The 27,144-nt window shown below is 47.1% G+C and overlaps 1 pseudogene; it reads left to right on the forward strand.

Annotated features, from left to right (window-relative positions):
• Positions 1 to 27,144, forward strand: part of LOC112872734 — a 40,195-nt pseudogene extending 13,051 nt beyond the window's left edge.

The following is a 27,144-nucleotide window of genomic DNA, read 5'->3' on the forward strand; positions in this document are numbered from 1 at the left end:
CTCCCTCAACCATCTGAACAAACTAGTTTCCGAGGGGTTGCTGCAAGAGAAAAACCTTGTCAATTGGCGCCTCTCTTTCCGTGAACCTTTCCCCATGGAGAATGTTGACGAAATCATCACATTCTTCCATTTTGCTGAACGGGGATTGGCCCTCCCCACTTGTTCATTCTTTCGTGGCCTTCTTTATTATTACGGGATTGAGCTCCATCACCTCAACCCTAATTCCATTTGTCATATTTCCATTTTCATCCACTTCTGCGAAGCATTTCTCGGAATCGAACCCCACTGGGATCTATTCCGCTTCCTCTTCCGCGTCAAACCCCAGCCTACCACGAAGAAACTTGCTGTAGTAGGGGGCGCCGGCATCCAACTGCGACAGCAGGCCGGCGAAAAATACCTTTTGTATAAATTCCCCTCAAACCTCCCTGGGTGGAAAAACCAGTGGTTTTACATCGAAAACCATGCTCCCCCTCTTCCGACGAAGTCGAACAGACTGCCAGTGGTGAGGGGGGAATGGAACCTTGAACCCTCCGGCATGGAGATGATTCAGGTCAGAGAGCTGCTGGAGGCCATCGAGGCACAGAAGAAGAAGGGAGTGACCGGCGCCTCCGTCATGTTCTCATTTTACAAACGCCGCGTCCAACCCATCCAGCAGCGCTGTTGCCTGGGCTTCGAGTACACAGGCCCCGCTGACCCTTCTCGCATGTGCATAGAGGAGTTGCCAGATGAAGTCGCGCTCCAGCAAGTTCAGCGGGTGCTGCTAGACGTGGACGCCGTGCCGTACGTGCCCACGTTGTTCTCCGCACGAAATCCACCCAAGCCGGTAAGTATTCGACTTCTTTTCGCTGAAGAAATCTGCTATTGCACCGTTAATTGACTGAGGAAATTTCTGCAGGGTCACACGGAGCTGTACTGCAGCTACCCGCCGCAACCTGACCTCCCCCGAGCGTATCATCTCCTCCCTTCTGCTGCCACTGCAGCCAAGAAGGCTCAACTTGCTGCGGCTCAAGGCAGCAGCGAGTCCACCGAATGCGTGGACTCGCAGGCGGGAGGAGGAGCCGAAGGAGAGCCACGCCCTTCTGCTGCCATTGCAACCAAGAAGGCTCGCCTTGCTGCGGCTCAAGGCAGCAGCGAGTCCACCGAATGCGTGGACTCGCAGGCGAGCGAAGGAGCCAAAGGAGGACTGCGCCGGGACAACTCCTCCGACCAGAGTGTGGAGTTGGCTGGCGCCCTACCACCGGTGCCGAAGGGCCACCGACATGTGCGCAAACGCAAGGCGCAAGAAGTCGAGTCCTCCAGGTACTGAGTTGCTGTTTTGGCAAGTTGCTAAGTATCAATGATGCTGCATACTGACAGTATCCGCTTGTAGTCTCCCTGCTCTGCCACCCGTGACCGAGCCCGAAAGGGTGGAAGCAGGCCCTTCCGCCGCTGCTGCGGTGACTATTGCCGTGGCTGGGACCCCTCCATCGGCCGACCAAGCCTCGCCGTCGGCAATAGGTATTCCTCGACGGGCCTGGCGGGTGAAGAAGGCCGCCAAAAAGAAGTCGACACTGTGAGTTTTCCTCCTGCCGCTTGAAGATCTTGCTCTTGCCCACTTGGATAACAATGTCTTTGGTATCATCAGGGCTGCAAGCGCCGTACAGCTTCAGATGGACCCAGGCACGGCTACCGTGGCCCCAGAGCCATCAACTCGAGCTGATTCCTCCGGTGCGGAGCCTGCCCCGATTGCTGCAGCCTCCGAGCCCTCGGCGCGTGGGGGGCCAGTACCCATGGAGGTGGCCCCTGAGGCAGATGCGGCGCTTCCCGACTTGCCGCCTCCCGAGCCCCGGCAAGAAGGAGCCGGACCTGGTGGCGGAGAACAAGTCGTGACCCCTGATGCCGCTCCTACCGATGGCACAGGTACGCGCTTATCTGCCCGCGACTGGTTACCGAAGGTCTAGGCACAATGTGTTGACTACATTGTATACTTGCAGGTGTACAATAGCTGCCGCCCGGAGGTATCGCCGGGTCCTCGGGGAATCCCCGTGAGGTGCTGAGGGCCGGGCCGGGGCACCAGAACGTCATCACCACCGACCTGGTGGACGACCTCCTGCTGACGGCAGAAAACCTGAAGACCTTCAAGAGCACCTTCAAGGAGTTATACGACTTCTCCATGGTAGTACTTGGGTAATGTTCCAGATGTGCACATTGGTGAGTTGTTTATGACTCAATCTCCATCTTTTGCGCAGCATGTAATCACCAAATCCCAGAAGAAGTTGGAGAAACTCCGCGCGGTTGTGAGTGATGCACGAGAGTTAGCTGCCCTGGACAAGCGCGTCTCCGAGGAAATTACAAAGAATTGCTATCTGCAGCGAGAGCTGGACATACTGAAGCAAGAAAGAACTCGAGAGACCTGGCTGCTCAAGAATGACCTGAAGAACCTCGAGAAGGCCAACTCCGAGCTCCAACAATAGCTCAAGGAGCAACAAGCAGAGTATCAGGAGCAGCTCAAGGCAGACAAGAAGGTGCACCAAGGTAGGCCCTCGCTTCCCTCGAGTACTTTTCCTTAGTAACTCCCCTTAGATGCTGAAGTACCCTTATCGCAGAGCTTAGGAAAATAACGAAACACAAAGAGGAGCTGCTTACTGACGTGAAGAATATGCTGTATCGTCGTACAGATGATGTCGAAAGGCTGCGGAAGGTGATTGGCGATACTGAACGTCAGTTCGTCGACTGCCTTCAGCAAGTCAAAGCGCTGGGCGAGAAGGACGAGCAGCTGCGCAAGGAGCTGGAGGACCTCCGGGGGGCCGCCCAGGAGCTGGTGGACATGGTGGATCCCCAGAAGAAGGCAAAGCAGGCCCGCAGCCCCTGCTGGAGCGACTCCGCGAAGCCCCGAAGAAATTGCTCAAATTCTTATCTGAGGCTCCAGTTGCATGCGTGAGCAATGCCCTCGCGTATGTGAAGTCCTTCGTGCCGAATGCGCAGCTGGGCATTTTTGCACAAGGGATGGCGGCGGACTGCACGGATGAGCGATTCGAGGAGTACCTGCAAGAGGCCCAACCTGTAGCAGAACAAATTGTACATAATGTACTGCAGGATTAGGGTATGAGAAACAAGTAATCATTCTCTTATGTAAATACTTCAGTCAATATCTCTAATTGTTTGCGTGCCTTAGCTGAATTGCGATCCAGGCTTACAAGGCTCAAGTAGTAGACGCTTCCCTGGGTGCAACGACCCGAAGGGTGGCTAATACTTGTCGAACGGATTAGCCATGACTCGATCGAGCGGGTCTAAACTTGTTAGGAAAGAACGCGAGCATCGTCGCGGGGTTGCCGTGCATAGGGCAAAAAGGGGACTCCCCCGAGTGCAGCGACTCGGAGTGTAGTCGAAAGTCGCTCCTGCTGCGAGCGTGCTCCGTAAGCTAGGTAAGACCCGGACGGACGGATCAAGCTTGCAAGGAGCAGGTGCGGGCGGTGCCGCGAGCTTGCCATTCTTTTGGCAGAAACAAGACTGTTCTGAGTGCAGCCACTCAGGATGTAGTCGAGATAGCTCTTTATGCGAGCCTTTCCAGCGTGCTGCTGTTAAGCTAGTCGAGCGGATCGACTGCGTTGGAAAAAATACGACTGCTGTTGCGTGTGACCATCCGAGGTTGCGGCGAAACTTGATGTGCAGAAGAGTTAGCCGGAGCCGAGGGTTCCGTCAGGAACAGGAGTCGAAGGGAGATGATCGTGGCCATAGCCCCCGCATCATTCACGACAAGAAGTCGATTTATGTACATATGTGTTTGCACGTGACCCTGGCCATCGTGTAAGTAAGAAGGCAGGTACAAAACGAGTCGTGTGGCTCATAGCCTCCAAGTTGACACGGGGAGAAAAGATCTTCTGAGCCCCCGGGGATTTAGCGATCACCGGGCCTCGTCTTAAGGGTAGAACTTGCGCAGGTTCTGAATGTTCCAGGAGTTCAGGACATCCTGACCCTCCGGATACTGTAGTCGATAAGACCCGGGCCTTGTAACCTGCTTGACGACGAACGGACCCTCCCACCTTGAATTGAGCTTGTGTAGGCCAGATTCGTCCTGAATATGACGCAAGACTAAATCACCAACACTGAATGACCGCTCCATGACGTTGCGATCATGATATTGCCGGATTCCCTGCAGGTACCGAGCTGACTGAACAAGAGCGGTGCAGCGAGCTTCTTCCACAGAATTGAGCTCTAACTGCCACGCCCCGTCCGCCTCGCCTTCATTGTACATTTCGACCCTTGGAGACTTCCACATGATATCGGCTGGTAGAATAGCTTCAGATCCATATACGAGGAAGAAAGGTGTTTGTCCTATGGCTTTGGACGGCTGAGTTCGAAGCCCCCAGACGACATGTGGCAGCTCATGCACCCATTTGCCTCCCTTCTTGCTATTTGCATCATAGAGTCTCTTCTTGAGGCCGTCGATAATCAAGCCGTTCACCCTTTCGACTTGTCCGTTGGCCCTTGGGTGTGCAACCGAGACATATTTAACTTCGATGCAAGCATTCTCGCAGAACTCCCAGAACTGGTTCGCCGTGAAGTTTGACCCCAAGTCCATGATGATGGAGTTGGGGAAGCCGAAACGATGCAAAATATCCGAGATGAAGTCGGCGACCCGATCTGGCGTGAGCTTGGCTATCGGCTTGTACTCGATTCACTTAGTAAACTTGTCGATAGCCACCAGAACATGGGTAAAACTGCCTGGCGCCGTCGTGAAGGGCCCGATCATGTCAAGACTCCAACAGGCAAAAGGCCAGGATGGCGGTATGGTGATGAGGCTCTGAGCTGGAACATGCTTCTGTTTGCCGAAGAATTGACAATTTTGGCACCTGCGCACGAGATCCTCCGCGTCGGTCACTGCGGTGGGCCACCAGAAACCGGCTCTGTAGGCTTTCCCTACCAGCGTTCTTGAAGCCGCATGGTTTCCGCAGACGCCGTCGTGGATCTCCCGCAGTATGTCGTAACCATCGTCCTTTGTGACGCACTTCATGAGAACTCCTGACCGAGCGCCTCGCCGGTAGAGCTTGCCGTCGACCAGGACGAAACCCTTGCTTCTTCGCAAGATGCGAGCTGCTTCTGCACTCCTGGCGTCGATTCCCGCTGGTAGTCGTTGATCTCGAATGAAGTCGATAAAAGCCCCTCGCCAGTCCTCTTCCAGCACCACAACCTCTCGATCGGGTTGTTGGGGACCCACGTCGATTGCTACCTGCGGAGAAGACTTGATGGATGGCTATTTGAGCTCCTGGACGAAGACTCCCGACGGGACCTGGGCACGCGTGGACCCCAGTTTGGACAGGGCGTCCGCGCCAACATTGTGCTCCCGCAATACATGGTGAACCTCCAGGCTGGAGAATTTGCTTTCCAATTTGCGCACTTCCTGTACATAAGCCTCCATTATCTCCTTGTTGCAGTCCCATTCCTTGTTGACCTGTTGGACGACAAGAAGAGAGTCGCCATATACAAGTAGTCGCTTGATCCCTAGTGATATCGCCAAATGAAGCCCGTGAAGCAAAGCTTCATACTCGGCTTCATTGTTGGATACCGCCCACAGGATCTGAAGGACGTATTTCAACTGCTCACCTCGTGGAGAAATAAGCAGAACCCCAGCGCCGCTGCCGTCGAGCTTGAGAGACCCATTGAAATACATGGTCCAGTGCTCTGGCTTGTCCACTGGGGTTGGGACTTGATTCTCCCTCCATTCAGCCATAAAGTCGACTAGAGCCTGTGACTTGATTGCGGTGCGTGGCTTGAAGTCGATTGACAAAGCCCCCAGTTCCACTGCCCACATGGATATGCGACCCGTGGCATCTTGATTATGAAGAATATCTGTGGCAGAACCAACCTGAATTATACTGGCTCAAGTACGCTAGTTCTCCCTGGAGGGCTAACTCGTACTTCAAACAGTATAATACTATTGGTCTGTCGGGTAACGTCCCGATAAACCACCGAACTCAGGATCCAACAAGATACCTCACACGAAGGTGAGTCCAGAGATATAATGCTAAAATAATTTACACCACAGGCAGTTATATTACAAAAATGTACAAAGTAACATTTGTCCTCATTGAGGAGAGTTTATTACAACACAAGTTCAAGTTTCTAGTTAAAGCAGCGGAATTTGAAAAGCGGAGTCAATATACACGGCGTCATTACAGATATTATGCTAGCCCTGGCATAATATCACTCGGCGGGGTCTATGTTGGCCGGGGACGGATCCCATTCCACGGACCAACCATCAGGCAAAGGGTAAGGCCACAGTGTAATGAACGCTGGCTCATCGGAAGAGTTACCTGAAGTAAATCAACAAAGCAAGGCTGAGTATACTAATACTCAGCAAGACTTACCCGGAATTGGGTATATCTTAGCCCATAACTAGACTCATGCTGGCTTTTAGCTTTGGGTAGGGTTTTCAGCTGAAAAGCAACAAAGAGTAGGTCCTTATTTTCAATTTTTTTTAGCTTTCAGGTTCTAGTTGTTTAACCATTCTAAGTAATCACCTATAGCTATTCAAACATGGTAGAATCTTTACTCAAACATCATCTTTAATAATCACATAGTTGCTCTTGTTACTCTATGTGATAAAGGGGATAAGCAATCTCATACATCGTGAGAGGCGGACGATTCTGAATCGAGATTCAACCCTTGCAAGGTAAACCTAACTCACACGCTTAGAATACCACAGGGTAACTCCGAAGCAACCGTTTGCCTTTCATTCCGACTCGTGGATCAGTGCCACCACAAGCGACTGCAGGTCATACGCACTACAAAAGTGCAGGACGTACGTCTGTAGCGCGACTACAAAACCCGTACTCCTGGTTGCCCAGCAACACATATGCCTACACGTCGAACAAAGTAACCAAAAGAAGCAAATACATGTGGTGGGGGGGTATGTCCACTTCTCGGGCCGATTGGTTACTAGACTTACCGCTTACCATATTTCACGGCATGTGGCTAGTACTTTCAAACGCTTAGCCACCGCTACCACACAATGCGACCTTATCAATTCATCAAAACAGACGGGGTATCATCTTGACCATGATACCTCATAAAACTCCCGTCCGTCATCCTTATAGTGATAACCGGAATGTAAACATTACAACTCCTATATATCGCGCGAGTGACAGGAAATCACTCGACTTCTACCGGTCCTATAAGCAGAGCAGCTATTCGGACTCAAGTTCTAGTGTTCAATACATTGGTTCCTGGAACAATGCAACTAAGGTTTCCAAACAACTCCTAAGAACCTAATGCATAAAGATATACATAAATAATAATATAGGTTGCAGTGTAATAAGGTAGGGGTTATGTCCGGGGCTTGCCTTCGCTAGCAGGGTTGGGGTTAGTCAAACTAGTTTCTTCCGAATCTTGGTTCGGGGCTTCAGAGAAATCCGCGACGAGAGTCCCGGGGTCTTCAGAATAACCTCCTTCTGGTTCCGGGATCAGCTGATAATCTCCGTCGGCGAGAGTGGTCGAATCTATATGGAATGCAAAATGAAGTTTAATGGATGCATACATTTGTAGTTCAGTTCACGATAAAGTTGCAATCTAAATAAAAAGCATTGCATTTTAACAATCAACTTAACTACCCTGCACTGGGCAGTCATTTATCGAGTACTAACTAAACTAACTAGTCTCGTTAGGTAACCGGGGTGGTTTACCCTCAAACTCCATCTAACTCCTTTAAGTAGCGTATTTGATTATTTTAAGCAATACTACATGCATTTAGCAATCTCCTTTTATTAGCTAAACATGGCATTTTAACTTTAGGTCATTATTTAATTAGGGATAGCCTTGAATTAATTTAGAACAATTGTAATTTAGTAAAAATGACTTAATACTTATGAAAATTGCCCTAAGTGGGTTTAATTGAAATAACATTACTTTAGATATTTTATACAATAAATAACAACTTACTTAATTAATCAAGATTTGAAATTGTAAGGTATAATTATAACTAGAGTTTATACTATAATTAGGGTTCAAAACTTAAGGATATCATAAACTACTCAAGTCTAGCATTCTAGAAAAGTTTCATAAATTTTCATGCATTTTAATTATTATTTATGATTTATCTTGAAATCTAAGTTTGAAATTTATAACTTAAGTTATATTAGGTTTCTGTTTCTCAAAGTTTTATGTTATATCACACTCATAAGGACTAGACTGTAGTAAAAATTCCATCCCTAAATATGCATAGATACTTCTGAAATTAAATTGCCAAGTTTTTGTTAACTTATAACAAAAGTAATCAAATACTCTAGCTAGAGAGCTGATCTAGGTCTCAAAAATTTATACAAAGCTACTTACATTACCTACAACACATGCTCCAAAAACTAACGGCAACAAAGCTATGGATCACAAGATTTAATTAATGCATGTTTTAACTAGCATTTAAAATACAGAACAAACCAGGTACTTTCATGATATGGTGATAAAATAAAAGTTGCAGAGATTATCATAAGGTTTCTAACCCAACCAATTTCATATTTTTCTGATTTTTCTACTGTTTTCTATGCATTTTCAAAGTTCACAGCAGAGATTTCAAATAAGATTTACAAAACAGCCCCTAGCTTTAGCACAAAACCCCCTGAAACTTTACTGTCTTCTCCATTGGAGTCTTTGGCCGCAGTCAAAGAGGGGCGGCGGCATTTGACCGGCCAAATCCGTGATGCTCGGGTCGCAATTATGGGGGAGAAGAGGGGGATTAGCGAGAGGAGATCGGGGGCTACCTCGGGAGGGGTTCGATTAGGCTTCTAGGGTCGTGTAGAGTTCCGCCCGCGGGGAGCAGATGGCCGGCGGCGGGGAAAGGCTCGACGGCGGCGCTCCGGGCAAGTGGGGCGGCACGGGTTTGGTCCAATAGCTTCAGGGGACTAAGAGGCAGCTTCTCGGAGTGGTGGTTCGGGCGGAGAAGGGTTGCAGGAGCGGGCCCGCGGTGGCGCCGAGCTCGCCGGTGTCACAGAGGCAATGGCGACGGCGTTCCGGGGGCTAGGGGCGAGGAAGTGACGAATTGATGGCGGGAATAGGTTGAGGAGGTCCTAGTGGTACTAATGCGCCCGCAAACACAGGGGTTGGGCACTTGCTTGGAGCTCGCCACGGCGGCAGCTCGGTGGCGGCCGAACGGCGACGTCGTGCGCGTGGCAAGCGCAGGGAACGCCAGAAAGGGAGGGAAGCAGAAGTGGAAAGAGCGAGGGGCGACGCGTGGAGAGAAATTTAGCAGGAGGTGGTGCTCAGGGGAACTACGCCGACGGTGAGCGGCGACGGCAGGCGCAGAGCAGAGGAAAAGCAGCGCAGGCAGAGGAAGAAGAAGCAGCAGGTGTCAGCCGGACTGATTTGCAATTTTTGAAATTTCCAGGGACTCCTCGGTAAAGGAAAAATTCCCATTGATACAAAAGCCTAATGTGAAAAGTGCCTAAAGCAAAGTTGTAGAGATTCTCAAATCCTACCAGATTGCTTTAAGGTTCAAGTTCAAAATCTCAATGATTATAGTTTTATTTTAAACTTTAAAACACCATTCAAATTATAACTTTGTCTTGTAATTCAAATATAAGGCTTTCATGTTTAGGGTCTTTTTTTGCAAGTTTTTCTGCAGTCATCATTACTAGTTCTTTTTACATTTTAGTCCTTAAGTAAAACTGAGTTTTACTTTTACCTTTTAACCATTTCACATGTAAACCCCTTATATTTTGTGTTAATTACACATAGATCCCTAGTTTCCAATAAAGTACCTTTCTCTTATGTTTTATTTAACTTTTGCCCTGTTCTTCTGTATCATGATTTAGTTTTACCACTTAAAAGTACTTTTACACACTTATACTCAAGTAATTACACAATTCCTAATTTACAATTATACCCCTGATGTCTGATACAACTTGTATATATTATAACATGCATACATTATACACCCAAACTTGGTACCTAGTTGTCTTAACTACCTGGATATCACAGCCTTCCCCCCTTAAAAATAATCTCGTCTCGAGATTCCGAAGCTGAGCAGAAATGGATAATTAGATTTGGGGATTGGCTTGCAAGAAGTCTGGAAAATTCCGTTGAAGATAAGACTCAGTTTCCCAAGTCGCTTCTTCTTCGGTGTGATGATCCCATAAGATTTTGTACATCTTAACTGCCCTTCTTCTGGTGAATCTTTCTTTAGTATCCAGAATTCGAAGAGGTTGTTCGATGTACGACAAATCAGGTTCAATCTCAAGGGTACCTGTCTCAACGATTTCTGTGGGTACTTTGACACACTTCTTAAGTTGAGAGATGTGAAAGACATCGTGAATAGCCGCCCATTGAGATGGAAGACGAAGTCTGTAAGCCACTGGGCCACAATCATCAAGAATTTCAAAGGGTCCGACATACCGAGGTGCTAACTTCCCCTTTATGCCAAAGCGTTGGACGCCTTTGGTAGGTGATACTCGGAGGTAGACAAAATCTCCTATCTGGAATTGCAGAGGTTTTCTCCTCTTATCTGCATAACTCTTTTGTCTGGACTGAGCGGTTTTAAGATTAGATTGGATAACCTTAATCTTATCTTCGGCTTCAACAACTAGGTCTGGTCTGAAGACTTTGCGTTCACCGGTCTCTGACCAACTCAAAGGAGTTCGGCATCTACGACCATATAACGCTTCGAAAGGAGCCATTTGAAGACTAGCTTGGTAACTGTTGTTGTAAGCAAATTCAGCTAGACCAAGACACTTGTCCCAACTTGTACCATAATGAATAATACAAGCTCGAAGCATGTCTTCAAGAATTTGATTAACTCGCTCAGTTTGCCCATCAGTTTGGGGGTGATATGCAGAACTTCGAATCAATTTGGTCCCTAGAGCTGATTGCAGTTGCTCCCAGAACCGTGCGATAAATTGGGGCCCACGATCAGATATGATAGTTTTCGGAACCCCATGCAATCGAACGATTTGTTCCAGATAGACTTCGGCATACTTCTTAGCAGAGTAAGTGGTATGCACCGGAAGAAAATGAGCTGTTTTTGTGAGTCTATCGATGATTACCCATATGGAGTCATGTTTTTGAGATATGTTGGGAAGACCGACAATGAAATCCATACTAATGTCTTCCCATTTCCATGACGGAATGGGTAATGGCTGAAGTGTACCAGAAGCCTTGAGATGACTGGCTTTGACTCTCTGGCATGTATCGCACTCAGACACATATTTGGCAATTTCTCTCTTCATTCTGGTCCACCAAAAATGTTGCCGAAGATCATGATACATCTTGGTGCTACCAGGATGAATAGAGAATTTGGACAAATGTGCTTCGTCGAGAATTTGTTTACGAAGTTGATGATCCTTAGGCACAACAAGTCGATCGTTGAACCATAGGACTCCTTGACGATCAGTGTGAAAACACCGATATTTAGCTTCTCCTTGGGATAGCTTGGATTTGATAATCTTGACACCCTCATCATGGAGTTGCGACATGACGATCTTATCCCGCAAAGTAGACTCAACGGAAATCAAGTTTAAACTACCTTGGGGAATAATCTCCAGATTGAGTCTCCGCATTTGATGGCAAAGAGTGTCATTAAAAGTGGACATGGTTAAACAATAACAATGTGACTTGCGGCTAAGTGCATCCGCAACCACATTAGCTTTGCCCGGATGATAATGTACCTCAAGGTCATAATCCTTGATTAACTCCAACCAACGCCTTTGCCTCATATTTAAATCAGCCTGAGTGAAAATATACTTGAGGCTCTTATGGTCAGTGTAAATGTTACACTTAGCGCCCATAAGATGATGTCTCCAGATCTTGAGAGCATGAATAACTGCTGCCAATTCAAGATCATGTGTTGGATAATTTTGCTCATGAGTCCGAAGTGCTCGGGATGCATAAGCAATAACCCGGTTGTTTTGCATAAGAACACAACCAAGGCCAATTCCAGAAGCGTCGCAGTAGACATCAAAAGGCTGGTTACTATCTGGTTGAGCTAGTACTGGAGCAGTCGTCAGAAGTTTTCTTAAAGTGTGAAATGCTTCCTCACACTTCTCGTCCCAACGGAACTTAACTTCTTTCTTGAGTAGCTCAGTCATGGGTTTAGCTATCTTGGAGAAGTCTGAAATGAATCGGCGATAATAGCCTGCCAATCCAAGGAAACTTCGTATTTGATGGACTGAAGTGGGAGGATTCCAGTCCATAACTTCTTGAACTTGGGTTGGATCAACCGATATGCCTTGACTAGAAATAGTATGTCCCAAAAATTTCACACTATCTAGCCAGAATTCACATTTGGAAAATTTTGCATAAAGGCGATGATCCCGTAATCGTTGAAGAACGACACGTAAATGGTTAGCATGGTCTTCTTTGGTTCTAGAGTAGATCAGAATATCATCGATAAAGACCACAACAAATTTATCAAGCTCCGGCATAAATACGGAATTCATGAGATACATGAAATATGCCGGCGCATTTGTAAGTCCAAATGACATGACCAGATATTCATAAAGTCCATATCTGGTTGAGAAGGCCGTTTTTGGAATGTCACTAGGCCTGATTTTGATTTGATGATAACCAGAGCGTAAATCAATTTTGGAAAAGACCCTTGCTCCAGCTAGTTGATCAAACAAAATATCAATGCGGGGAAGAGGATACTTATTTTTGATGGTAACCGCATTGAGTGGACGGTAGTCGACACATAATCTCAGGCTATCGTCTTTCTTCTTGACAAAGAGAGCAGAACAACCCCAAGGTGAAGCACTGGGGCGGATATAACCTTTATCAAGAAGATCTTGCAACTGAATTTTCAGTTCTGCCAATTCGTTTGGAGGCATACGATACGCCCTTTTTGAAATTGGAGCAGTGCCAGGTTGAAGTTCAATAATGAACTCGATGTCTCTATCTGGTGGCATTCCAGGCAAATCGTCTGGAAAGACATCTGGAAATTCACATACTATCGGAATATCCTTAACTTTGATATCGGTGATAGCATATGTGCAGGGGTGCAGATACTCTGGCTGGGGCAGATAAAGAGTGGTACTCCCATAGTATGGTGAATTGATTTCAACCACTCGGGAACAGATATCTAACCGGACTTGATGTTGAATCATCCAGTCTGTCCCAAGTATAATATCGATACCCTCCAAACTTATTAACACCAAATGAGTTTTTATTTCTATACTACCTAACTGAATTGGCACATATCTACTTATTCGGTTGGAAGTAGTATTTCCTCCAGGGTAGTGATCATATATGACCCTTGGATAGGACAAGTTTCAAGTCCTAGTCGGGTTCCACAGTTGTTACTAATAAAGCTATGTGTTGCTCCGGAATCGAATAAAGTAACAACTGGTTTATGGTAAATAGAAAATGTACCCGACATGACAGGAGCTCCATCTGGAAGTTCTGCCAGAGTGGTGAAGTTAATCCGTCCTTGACGGACTTGCATCACCGGCTTCTTTCCCTTATTCTGGTTTCCCTGGGTGGAGCTCTGCCCTTGATTGGATTTCTTAGGCCGCGGGCAATCTCGGATGAGATGATCCGAACTTCCGCAATTGTAGCAGCGATAGTTGTTGCCTTTCTGTGGCACTTGTAGAATATTTGGCCGTTGGCCAGATTGTTGTGCTTGTTGCGGTGGCACAGGAGGTCTGAACCTTCCTTGCTGCTGAGGCGGCCTAAAAACCAGTCTTCCCGTAGGAGCATTGCGCTGCGGTGCCCTGGGCTGCGTATTGGAAACAACCCGATACCTCGGTGGTTGAGTACTCGAGGGTCCAGCAGGGTTTTTCCGCTTCTTCTCGGCAGAATGCGCCACAATACAGTCTTCTTGAGTTAAGGCCATGTTGACCAACTCACTGAAAGTATTTGCCTTCACAAGGTTCAGGCGTTCCTTGAGTTTGGTGTTCAGGCCCCGGCGAAAACGGTCTTGTTTCTTGGTATCATTATCTGCATGATACCCTGCATACTGGCATAGATGATTAAAATTCTGTGCGTACTGCAAAACTGTATTGGCACCTTGGGTAAGAGCCAGGAACTCGTTAAGCTTTCGCTCCAATAACCCTGCGGGTATGTAATGCGCTCGGAATGCAACCCGGAATTCATCCCATGTGATGACATGCCCTGCAGGTTGCATGGCATAAAAATTGTCCCACCAGATTCTAGCAGCACCACGAAGTTGTTGAGCAGCAAAGGAAGCCTTGCTAGAATCCGCACATGGTATGGTCAGGAGAGCGAACTTCGACTCAATAATGTGGAGCCAGGCATCGGCATCCAATGGTTCTTCGGCCTTACTGAAGAAAGGCGGCTGGGTACTGAGGAAATCTTGGTAACTAGCCACAGGAGGATTGCGATCATCACGGCCTCCTCGGAATTGATGCTGCTGATTCTGCTGTGCTTGAACCAGCAAATTAAGCAACTCCGTTTGCCGAGCCATGACTTCGGCAAGGTTGGGAGGAGGTGGTGGCGGTTGCTGAGAACCGCTGGCCTGATCAGCCCGGAAACCCTCCGGGGTTCCTCGTGTAGCACCGACCATCTGAAATAAAGGAGATGTCCATTATTAACCATATATCCTTACTCCCAATTTCAGAAGATGTAAACAAATCACATACTCCATTCAATCATCTCATTTCAGAATTAAAGATAACGAACAAGATGATAAAACCGGAAATTTTATTACATTGCTGACTCAGATAGTTTCCACTTCGCATGAAAGTTCACTACATAGGCCATCTATGTTATATCAAATGGCACGAGGTTTAACTACTTAACCTATTACATTCCTTTAGAGTACATCTCGAAAGTCGACGATTTACTAAAAATCGTCGAAATTTCCTACAGAAGACTGACTACCAGATAGAGAGTGATGGGGACTAAGAACAGGATCCCCATGCTCAGAATCAATCTCAGAGATACCCTCAATCTCCTCGGGGTCTTCTTCTTCTTCTTCAGGTACTATGGGTATAGCGGGAAGTATCGGTTGCTGCTGCAAGTCCTCAATGTGAGCTTGGGCATCATCAGCTACAAGTATCAGATCATGAATTTGTGCCTGTAGGAACTCAATAACAGTGTCACGCTGAGTGATAATATGATCACTCTCATTGATCTGATCTTCACGATGGAGGATTGTCTCATCTCTTGCTGCAATAATTTCATCCTTCTGAGTCACCAAAGCTTGTAATTCTTCTATTTGGGTTACTTGATGGTCAGCGTTCCGATAGTGGCTTTGAGCCACACCAGTTATCTGACTTACCCCATGACGCAGTAGCATTTGGTAATGATATTGCACATCCATGAACCTGGTAACCATACGGACGGTTTCTTCAGCCAGATCTCCTAGCAGATGACCATGATGGTCTGTCCGAAAATCCCAGTCCGAATTACCCGGGTCTATGGTAGGAAATAACCCAATAGGATATGCAGCAACTTCAATCGGATGTTGATTGCAGAAGAGTTTGATTCCTTCTAAAGCAGCAGTTTCAAGAGTATCCACTAGACGATATCCAACCACTTCCACTTCTATGGGAGGCCATAAGGAGCGGAAAGGGTGTTGAGAAATCATCATCTTAACCCTGCAGCGGGAAATTCCTTCTTCAAGATACTCTACCCCATCATACAGAGGAGGCTCGGTATAATGAAACATACTCAAGGATTCCCACAAAAGACGAGGAAACCCTTCCCAATGTAAACCATTGGTGTGAAAGTGCCCCTCCTGATCCCAAAAGGTATTAGCAGGAGCAGCCATCTGCGACAACAATGCAAATGGTAAGATATTTTTACCCTGTTGAGAAAATTTACAAGGTAAAATTGGATTAAGATAGCTGATTCTGGTAACAGTAAAGGCTGGAAATCAGATGGATGCCTAAGATACCCAACTAAGATTCTTACTTACCCAAACTAAGAAAACCAACATGTTGTCTATTTCTTAGGAAGCATCAATTTAAACATTCAATTTAGTTGATTAATGGATTATGCATGCACGTACTAATCGATCTCACAAACAAAAATTAACTGCCAAGTAATCTTGGTCTTACGTGGTTAGTTTCGGTGGCATAATATAAATACGTCTCTCACTATTAACTAGTCGATAAACCCTATCCGTCCTAGTTTCGGAATCGTGGTTAGTGTACCTGCAGAAAACCACAATGCATATATATATCCAATGAACCTTTCATGCCAGCATGTTATGAAAGCGTCCCCATTCATTACTGCTCACTATAGAAACAGCATCTGTACAATTACCGCCGTACAGACAACGTTAACATACGTTGTTGGATAACGTATTCACGGGGGGTACCGCAAAAGTGCGGGGGTATGAACAGCGATCGCCATACCCTGCGCCGAACCATATACTCCCAATGTAGTCAACCGAAATTGGTACATTGGCAGCATCTCAAGTAGGCCACTGCTTGAGAAACAGCGTTCGGTTCGCATCACCGACAGGAAGGCCAAGCTCCCTCAGTTGGCTGAGGATCCTTACCTTCTTACCTCACGATCGAAGATGTCGTTACAGAAAGTAAGGTTGGGTTGTGCATAAATTTAAGTTTCAACAGAAAAGTAGTGCTAGAAGTCAGAATTATATATATATCTATTACAGCCACCTCTAATTCCCATAATAACATTACCCTAGGGCTTACGTACTATACATAATCCTTAACGAACCATCGTTGTTTTGCAAATACTTGATTAATCAATTTTTATACTAAAAATTACTTTTTAGGGCTAATTATATCTCCAGGGTACACTTGTTAGCTCTGATACCAGCTGTGGCAGAACCAACCTGAATTATACTGGCTCAAGTACGCTAGTTCTCCCTGGAGGGCTAACTCGTACTTCAAACAGTATAATACTATTGGTCTGTCGGGTAACGTCCCGATAAACCACCGAACTCAGGATCCAACAAGATACCTCACACGAAGGTGAGTCCAGAGATATAATGCTAAAATAATTTACACCACAGGCAGTTATATTACAAAAATGTACAAAGTAACATTTGTCCTCATTGAGGAGAGTTTATTACAACACAAGTTCAAGTTTCTAGTTAAAGCAGCGGAATTTGAAAAGCGGAGTCAATATACACGGCGTCATTACAGATATTATGCTAGCCCTGGCATAATATCACTCGGCGGGGTCTATGTTGGCCGGGGACGGATCCCATTCCACGGACCAACCATCAGGCAAAGGGTAAGGCCACAGTGTAATGAACGCTGGCTCATCGGAAGAGTTACCTGAAGTAAATCAACAAAGCAAGGCTGAGTATACTAATACTCAGCAAGACTTACCCGGAATTGGGTATATCTTAGCCCATAACTAGACTCATGCTGGCTTTTAGCTTTGGGTAGGGTTTTCAGCTGAAAAGCAACAAAGAGTAGGTCCTTATTTTCAATTTTTTTTAGCTTTCAGGTTCTAGTTGTTTAACCATTCTAAGTAAGCACCTATAGCTATTCAAACATGGTAGAATCTTTACTCAAACATCATCTTTAATAATCACATAGTTACTCTTGTTACTCTATGTGATAAAGGGGATAAGCAATCTCATACATCGTGAGAGGCGGACGATTCTGAATCAAGATTCAACCCTTGCAAGGTAAACCTAACTCACACGCTTGGAATACCACAGGGTAACTCCGAAGCAACCGTTTGCCTTTCATTCCGACTCGTGGATCAGTGCCACCACAAGCGACTGCAGGTCATACGCACTACAAAAGTGCAGGACGTACGTCTGTAGCGCGACTACAAAACCCGTACTCCTGGTTGCCCAGCAACACATATGCCTACACGTCGAACAAAGTAACCAAAAGAAGCAAATACATGTGGTGGGGGGGTATGTCCACTCCTCGGGCCGATTGGTTACTAGGCTTACCGCTTACCATATTTCACGGCATGTGGCTAGTACTTTCAAACGCTTAGCCACCGCTACCACACAATGCGACCTTATCAATTCATCAAAACAGACGGGGTATCATCTTGACCATGATACCTCATAAAACTCCCGTCCGTCATCCTTATAGTGATAACCGGAATGTAAACATTACAACTCCTATATATCGCGCGAGTGACAGGAAATCACTCGACTTCTACCGGTCCTATAAGCAGAGCAGCTATTCGGACTCAAGTTCTAGTGTTCAATACATTGGTTCTTGGAACAATGCAACTAAGGTTTCCAAACAACTCCTAAGAACCTAATGCATAAAGATATACATAAATAATAATATAGGTTGCAGTGTAATAAGGTAGGGGTTATGTCCGGGGCTTGCCTTCGCTAGCAGGGTTGGGGTTAGTCAAACTAGTTTCTTCCGAATCTTGGTTCGGGGCTTCAGAGAAATCCGCGACGAGAGTCCCGGGGTCTTCAGAATAACCTCCTTCTGGTTCCGGGATCAGCTGATAATCTCCGTCGGCGAGAGTGGTCGAATCTATATGGAATGCAAAATGAAGTTTAATGGATGCATACATTTGTAGTTCAGTTCACGATAAAGTTGCAATCTAAATAAAAAGCATTGCATTTTAACAATCAACTTAACTACCCTGCACTGGGCAGTCATTTATCGAGTACTAACTAAACTAACTAGTCTCGTTAGGTAACCGGGGTGGTTTACCCTCAAACTCCATCTAACTCCTTTAAGTAGCGTATTTGATTATTTTAAGCAATACTACATGCATTTAGCAATCTCCTTTTATTAGCTAAACATGGCATTTTAACTTTAGGTCATTATTTAATTAGGGATAGCCTTGAATTAATTTAGACCAATTGTAATTTAGTAAAAATGACTTAATACTTATGAAAATTGCCCTAAGTGGGTTTAATTGAAATAACATTACTTTAGATATTTTATACAATAAATAACAACTTACTTAATTAATCAAGATTTGAAATTGTAAGGTATAATTATAACTAGAGTTTATACTATAATTAGGGTTCAAAACTTAAGGATATCATAAACTACTCAAGTCTAGCATTCTAGAAAAGTTTCATAAATTTTCATGCATTTTAATTATTATTTATGATTTATCTTGAAATCTAAGTTTGAAATTTATAACTTAAGTTATATTAGGTTTCTATTTCTCAAAGTTTTATGTTATATCACACTCATAAGGACTAGACTGTAGTAAAAATTCCATCCCTAAATATGCATAGATACTTCTGAAATTAAATTGCCAAGTTTTTGTTAACTTATAACAAAAGTAATCAAATACTCTAGCTAGAGAGCTGATCTAGGTCTCAAAAATTTATACAAAGCTACTTACATTACCTACAACACATGCTCCAAAAACTAACAGCAACAAAGCTATGGATCACAAGATTTAATTAATGCATGTTTTAACTAGCATTTAAAATACAGAACAAACCAGGTACTTTCATGATATGGTGATAAAATAAAAGTTGCAGAGATTATCATAAGGTTTCTAACCCAACCAATTTCATATTTTTCTGATTTTTCTACTGTTTTCTATGCATTTTCAAAGTTCACAGCAGAGATTTCAAATAAGATTTACAAAACAGCCCCTAGCTTTAGCACAAAACCCCCTGAAACTTTACTGTCTTCTCCATTGGAGTCTTTGGCCGCAGTCAAAGAGGGGCGGCGGCATTTGACCGGCCAAATCCGTGATGCTCGGGTCGCAATTGTGGGGGAGAAGAGGGGGATTAGCGAGAGGAGATCGGGGGCTACCTCGGGAGGGGTTCGATTAGGCTTCTAGGGTCGTGTAGAGTTCCGCCCGCGGGGAGCAGATGGCCGGCGGCGGGGAAAGGCTCGACGGCGGCGCTCCGGGCAAGTGGGGCGGCACGGGTTTGGTCCAATAGCTTCAGGGGACTAAGAGGCAGCTTCTCGGAGTGGTGGTTCGGGCGGAGAAGGGTTGCAGGAGCGGGCCCGCGGTGGCGCCGAGCTCGCCGGTGTCACAGAGGCAATGGCGACGGCGTTCCGGGGGCTAGGGGCGAGGAAGTGACGAATTGATGGCGGGAATAGGTTGAGGAGGTCCTAGTGGTACTAATGCGCCCGCAAACACAGGGGTTGGGCACTTGCTTGGAGCTCGCCACGGCGGCAGCTCAGTGGCGGCCGAACGGCGACGTCGTGCGCGTGGCAAGCGCAGGGAACGCCAGAAAGGGAGGGAAGCAGAAGTGGAAAGAGCGAGGGGCGACGCGTGGAGAGAAATTTAGCAGGAGGTGATGCTCAGGGGAACTACGCCGACGGTGAGCGGCGACGGCAGGCGCAGAGCAGAGGAAAAGCAGCGCAGGCAGAGGAAGAAGAAGCAGCAGGTGTCAGCCGGACTGATTTGCAATTTTTGAAATTTCCAGGGACTCCTCGGTAAAGGAAAAATTCCCATTGATACAAAAGCCTAATGTGAAAAGTGCCTAAAGCAAAGTTGTAGAGATTCTCAAATCCTACCAGATTGCTTTAAGGTTCAAGTTCAAAATCTCAATGATTATAGTTTTATTTTAAACTTTAAAACACCATTCAAATTATAACTTTGTCTTGTAATTCAAATATAAGGCTTTCATGTTTAGGGTCTTTTTTTGCAAGTTTTTCTGCAGTCATCATTACTAGTTCTTTTTACATTTTAGTCCTTAAGTAAAACTGAGTTTTACTTTTACCTTTTAACCATTTCACATGTAAACCCCTTATATTTTGTGTTAATTACACATAGATCCCTAGTTTCCAATAAAGTACCTTTCTCTTATGTTTTATTTAACTTTTGCCCTGTTCTTCTGTATCATGATTTAGTTTTACCACTTAAAAGTACTTTTACACACTTATACTCAAGTAATTACACAATTCCTAATTTACAATTATACCCCTGATGTCTGATACAACTTGTATATATTATAACATGCATACATTATACACCCAAACTTGGTACCTAGTTGTCTTAACTACCTGGATATCACAATATCCGTCAGCGGGAAGTCCGTGATCACAGTGATCTTGTACTCGTCAAAGTAATGGCGTAACTTTCTTGATGTGATTAAGATTGCATACAAGAGCTTTTGAACAGCTGGATACCGTACCTTGGATTCGGAGAAGACTTCGCTGACGAAGTAGACAGGCCTCTGCACTCCAAACGCATGGCCTTCTTCGCCTCGCTCGACTACAATAGCACTGCTGACAACATGAGTTGTTGCCGCGATGTAAAGTAGTAGATCATCCCCGGGCAATGGTGCCGAGAGGATCGGAGGTGACTGAAGATGATGTTTCAGATCCTGCAATGCCCGCTCGGCCTACTCCGTCCATTGGAACTTATCTTGACGTTTCAGAAGCTTGAAAAAAGGTAGTCCTCTCTCTCCGAGCCGGGAGATGAACCTGTTCAGAGCCGCCATGCAACCTGTTAACTTTTGCACATCCTTGATTGTGGCCGGAGCCTCCATATCAGTGATGGCCGTGATCTTTACAGGGTTGGTTTCGATGCCCCGATTGCTGATGATGAACCCGAGCAATTTCCCTGAAGGTACTCCAAAGACGCACTTGGTGGGATTGAGTTTCCACCGAAATCTGCGCAGACTGCTAAATGTTTCTTCCAAATCTGCGATCAAGTTATCGGAATCCCTGGTCTTGATGACCACGTCATCCACATAGGCCTCAACATTCCGGTGCAGCTGATCCGCGAAACACATCTGGATCGCACGCTGGTATGTTGCTCCTGCGTTTTTCAACCCGAAGGACATTATTTTGTAGGCGTAAGTCCCGTACGGGGTGATGAAAGCAGTCTTGATTTGGTGCTCCTCCTTGAGCGCGATCTGATGATACCCTGAGTAACAATCAAGAAAACAAAGGACACAGCCAGCCGTCGAATCGACAACTTGGTCAATGCGCGGCAGCCCAAAATGATCTTTTGGGCAATGCTTGTTGAGATCAGTGTAGTCGACACACATTCTCCATTCATTGTTCTTTTTCTTTACAAGAACGGGATTCGCTACCCACTCTGGATGGATTACTTCTTTAATGAATCCAGCCGCGAGAAGTTTAGCGATCTCCCGTTTAATGGCCTCACGCTTGTCGTGGGCAAACCTCCGCAGGCGTTGCTTCTTAGGCATAGCCTTCGGGTGTACATTCAAAGCGTGCTCGATCAACTCCCTGGGCACCCCTGGTATATCCGCGGGTTTCCATGCGAATATGTCTCGGTTAGCCCGAAGGAAGCTGACGAGCGCGAGTTCCTATTTGTCACCCAAGCCCGCACCGATGACGGCGGTCTTAGATGAATCTCCCTCCTGGAGCTGGATCGTCTTGAGGGCCACATCATCAGTCGACTGGATGTTCGACTTGTTGGCCTTCTTGGAAGGAATCTCCAGCCCGGTCTGGGAGAGCTGCTGCGCGGCCACGAGTACTTCTCCCGAAGCATCTGGCATGCGAGCAGTCGAAGCGTATTGGATCACCTCCTGATTGCAGTCATACGACTTCTTCAAGTCGCCGCAGAGGGTGAGCACTCCACCGAGTCCTGGCATCTTAAGAAGCAGATAGACATAATGCGGCACTGCCATAAACTTGGCAAGCGCCGGACGACCCAGTATTGCATGGTAAGAGGAGTCAGAAGTAGCCACTTCGAATTTGATGAACTCAGTACGATAATTCTCCCGCGTGCCGAAGGTGACTGGGAGGACCACCGTACCAAGCGGGTGCGCCGCATTACCTGGAACGATGCCGTAAAAGGGGGACTTGCTGGGAACCAGCATATCCTTGAAATCCAGGCCCATTTTCTTCAAAGTGCTGACGAAGATGAGATTGAGCCCGCTCCCGCCATCGATCAGGACCTTGGTAAGCTTGACCTCTGCCACCATAGGATCCAGGACCAAGGGGAACTTGCCGGGCTCAGAAAAGCTCGTCCACTGGTCATCATGAGAGAACGAGATGGGGACCTCCGACCAATGGAGTGGTCGTGGTACCGCCGGCTCGATGGACAAAATCTCCCGGAGTAGCAGCTTCTGATCCCGCCTGGAACAAAAATCCTCGTCTCCCCCGAAGATGACGTTGACAACCTTTGACGCGTCTTGAAATTTCGGGTTGCGCCCATGATCCTCTTGATCATCATCCTCGGGTTCTTTGTCAGCAGGCTTCTTGTTCTTCTTTCCGCCTCCGGAGTTGCTGAACGTCCTCCGAAGGTGGTAGCAGTCGATGGCGGCGTGGTTGGCGCCCGGGTGCCACGGGCACTTCTTCTGCAAGAGCTTCTCGAACTCCTCCTGCGTTGTCGACTTCTTGCCCCGTGAAGGACGATCGATAGCCGCGATGACCTCATCTGGCTTTCGTTTCCGGGGTGGCCCCGAAAAGTCCCGCTGGCCCTTGTCGCTGCGGTTGTCGTTTGGGCGCCGCAGATTGCTGTCTTGACGCCGCGGGAACCGCTCCCGCATCTTCTCCTCCTGTTCGGACCAATCGTGCATCATATCACGAAGGCCCGCAACAGTTTTCATCCTATTCCGCCCGAAATCCCTGTATATGCCCGGGTCGGTGATGCCGTTGTAGAAGCAGTCGATGATGTCCTCCTCCGAGATGTTCGCGATGGTGGCGCGAACGTCGAAGAAGCGACGCGTGTAGGACCGCAGAAGCTCGTTACGTTCTTGCTTGCACTGGGCCAGATCGTGTCGAGTACCTGCACGGGTAATCGCCCCCTGGAAATTGTCGATGAAAACCTTTTTAAGTCGTTCCCAGGAGTCGATGGAGTTGCTGCCGAAGCTCTCCAGCCAAGTGAGCGGTGCAGGGTCCAAAGCCATCGGGAAGTAGACGACTTTGGTGACGTTTGAACCCCCTGCGACCTCAATGACCGTGGAGTAGCAACAGAGCCCCTGCTGAGGAGCTTGCTTGCCGTCGTACTTGGTGATGCCAATCGGCTTGAAGGCCTCTGGATACTTGTAACTGCTGAAACGAACAGAAAAAGTAGGAAATTGATTGCTACAGTCAGTACCTTCAGCTTCGACTTCTTTGCGGGTCTTGCGCCTAGAGGAGATCACGGTCCGCGCATCGCGACCCTCATTGATGTGCTGGTGCAGGTCCCTCGAAGTAGGTCGAAGATTGACCTGTCGCGGGTGACCCCCTTGCGGTGACTGTTGCCTCCCGCCAGGGGCCTGGCTCCCACACGCATTGTCGTTGCTGATCTGGTGTTGAGGACGGCCGCCAGCCGTTCGGCTGTGAGCCTGACTTCGACTCTCGCCCACGCGCTCCTCCCTGATGGTAGGCGCCGGGTTGTGTTGATCCAACTGGATCCAAGCCCTCTGCGCGTAGAGGAGTGCTTGACGTACCTCCAGATCGTGGCTGCGCTCGAGGATGGCCGTCACCCTGGCGATGTTGGCCACCGGAGTCCGGAAACCCCGTTCGCTGACAGCGGCGAACTCAGGGTCAAGCTCGCGATGCATAGATCGCCTGCGCTCATTGGCCCTCCTCCGCCGGATTGTGCGGGCCCTGTTCCTGGCCCTCCGCGCCTCACGATCGGCGTCGTTCTCGTCACCGACGTTGGCCGTGATCTCATCTTCGGAGATCACTTCAAAGTTGTCGATGGGAAAGTCCCCACCGTCCTCGCCCTCTTCGGCCATTAGCACCTGACGGGAGGAAAGGTCATGAGAGCTTTCGTCGACTAGTTCAGTCGACTCCTCCGCCGCGGTGGCCAATAGCCTGCCCTCTTGGAAGGGCAATGGCTCGAGGTGAGCCACAAGCCGACCCTCTGCCTCGAGTAGACTGGAGTGCATCATGCCCCTCCAATGCACAATGCGCCCCTTCGGCAAGGAAGTGATCACCAAGTCACCGGGACCAGAACAACCCGAAGCCCCCCGACACGCGGTGGCTTCAGGATTTCCATCCTGGAGCAGCAAGTCCAGATCCTTCTCTAACATGGAAAGGGATCCAGATTCGTTGGCCTCCTGAAGATCAGTGGCCGGTTTGCATGAGCCGTGTTGAGATCGGCCATGCAGATCCCTAGATTGGAACAAGTCCAAACCAGGGGAAGTTGTCGCAATACCAGAGGAAGCCGAGCCCGGTGCAGACTACATCTCGATCTGTGCTGCGGAAGTATGAAGCGGCAAGTTGTCGAGCTCGTCGACGAACTTGTCGAGGCCGCTGCGAGGATCCGCGGCGAAGGTTTTTGGCCTCATGTCGACGAGGAATCGCCGAAAGTTGCCTACACCATCTGCGATGCAAACCCACGAGCCAAAAACGAATGTCGTACCCTGAGAGGGAACTGACCTGACGAAATTGAAAGATGCCATCGAGCTCGCCGGTGGATCTTCGATGCGCTCCCCTACCTGGCGCGCCAGCTGTCGGTGTTTAACCGGCTGCCCACTGAGGGATGTACCCAAGGTGGTAAGTTTTGGGTGAGGAGACGCCGAGATCAGGAACTCGAAGGTGCAAGGAACACAAGACTTAGACAGCTTTGGGCCGCACGAAGCGTAATACCTTACGTCCTGTATGGTGGTTTGAATTCCCTTTGGTGTAGAATGACCTAATGATCTTCTATTTTGAGGGGGGTCCCTGACCTCCCTTATATATCCGAGAGGTCAGAGTTACAAAGATGCTAACCAACCCCCCGTCGAGGGATCATACCAGAGCATATCTCAAGTAGGTCCTCTCCGTGTTGGTTAGTTCTATCTCCTATTTAAACGGGATAAACAAGAGATAAACAGAATGAATAAGAGATAAGACGGGCTTAATCTCTTAGACTACGTAACGTGCCCAGCCCGGTGGCCCCGGGTCTGACAAAAAGAGTCTATTCTTTTGAATGTACAAGAACACGTGTTCGAAGATAGAAATAGCAGCATAGAAGATCTCCACAAGTGTTGAAGCATCGTCAGCTCCTCCAACCATCCAAATCCCTAGCATTAAAGAGGCAATGCAGATGGTGAAAGATTGTGGGTGCATGAAAAAACTGCTCTAATGCACACAACCACCTTCCTAATCGTGAAGCCTGAATTTAGGGAGGCCTTTAGCTTGCTTGAAACAAATGAAGGAAGGTTGGATCCGATTCGGATGGAGAATGAAAAGGAGTTGATGAGGCGGCCGTAGAACTTTGTAGTAATTTTTTTTCTTGTGTCGTGTTGTGAGAACCATTTATTTGTTATTGTTTCTGAGAACTATTTGGAATAATGTTGCCTGTACTCTGAATGGTTACATCGTTAGACGAACCATATGTCATTTTATAGACTTGATATCATTGTATTTATGTGGATCATATGTTAGTGTTGAATGCAAAACTTAGAAAATATTAAGATTTCCTTCATAAACTGGTTATTTGCATGCAATTAGTGAACAAAACAATGATTTACAATCAATTTGAATATCAATATGCCCTCTGCACTTCAGGGGTATTACAGACATTTCCCAGCAAACAACAGCTTTTTCCACGGCTCAGAGTTGTTCCAGCCAAACGGCTTTCAGCTTTCTCACAGCTCAGAGCTCGCAGCAGATTTTTCTACAGCTCACAGCTCACATGAGCTTTTTCCACATTCACGGTCTAACCAAGGGCCTGACCGCCTGAGTGATGTGATGTATATTGCCGATGACCTCTTGCGTCTAGTTTTAGGGAGAAATTCTGCAGGGAATCACTCTTTGCCCCACATTATTTTATTTCAGCCCAGTTGTACCTAAGAAACAAATGGCAAGTCTAAGGGCTAAGGTATGCAGCATTTCTGGAACGTGGCAACATCAGTAATACTAACACAGTTAATTTATTTTACTGCAGGCAATGAGGGTGGATCGTTATGATGCTGAATTGTTCTCAAACAAGAGTCTTTGCTGGCTCCGCAGTCCGCACAGGTGATGGGAGAAGGGCTTTGCGAGATGCAGTTAGATGCAAGATACTGCGGCCAAAGTGGGCAAAGGCCTACTTCCGAAAAGGACAAGCTCTGATGCTCATGAAGGTGCGACCAGCTCCAGTGTCCAACTGAATTTGATGTTTCATTGTCCCTTTCATCCCTCATATAAATAATTTAACTGGCCATGCGCTTTTAATCATGTTATTTAGGACTATGAAAAAGCATGTGATGAAATCGCTGAAGGTTTAGAGCTGGACCCTCTGAGCGATGAGCTCGATCAGCTATACTGGTAAGAGACTAGAGACCAGCCCATTGCTTGTTATGTTTCCTTGCAGCAACTGTAGGATTGCTACAACTAACAACGTGCTGTTTATTTGAATCCACCAACTATAATATGTCGTTTCCGAGTTTCTACTAATTAGCTTTAAGCTTGTAGGGAGGCAATGGAGCTGAAGAACGGCGGCACTGAGGCGGCTTAG

The sequence above is a fragment of the Panicum hallii genome, chromosome 9 (genome assembly GCF_002211085.1).
Source record: "Panicum hallii strain FIL2 chromosome 9, PHallii_v3.1, whole genome shotgun sequence".
NCBI classification, from domain to species: domain Eukaryota; kingdom Viridiplantae; phylum Streptophyta; class Magnoliopsida; order Poales; family Poaceae; genus Panicum; species Panicum hallii.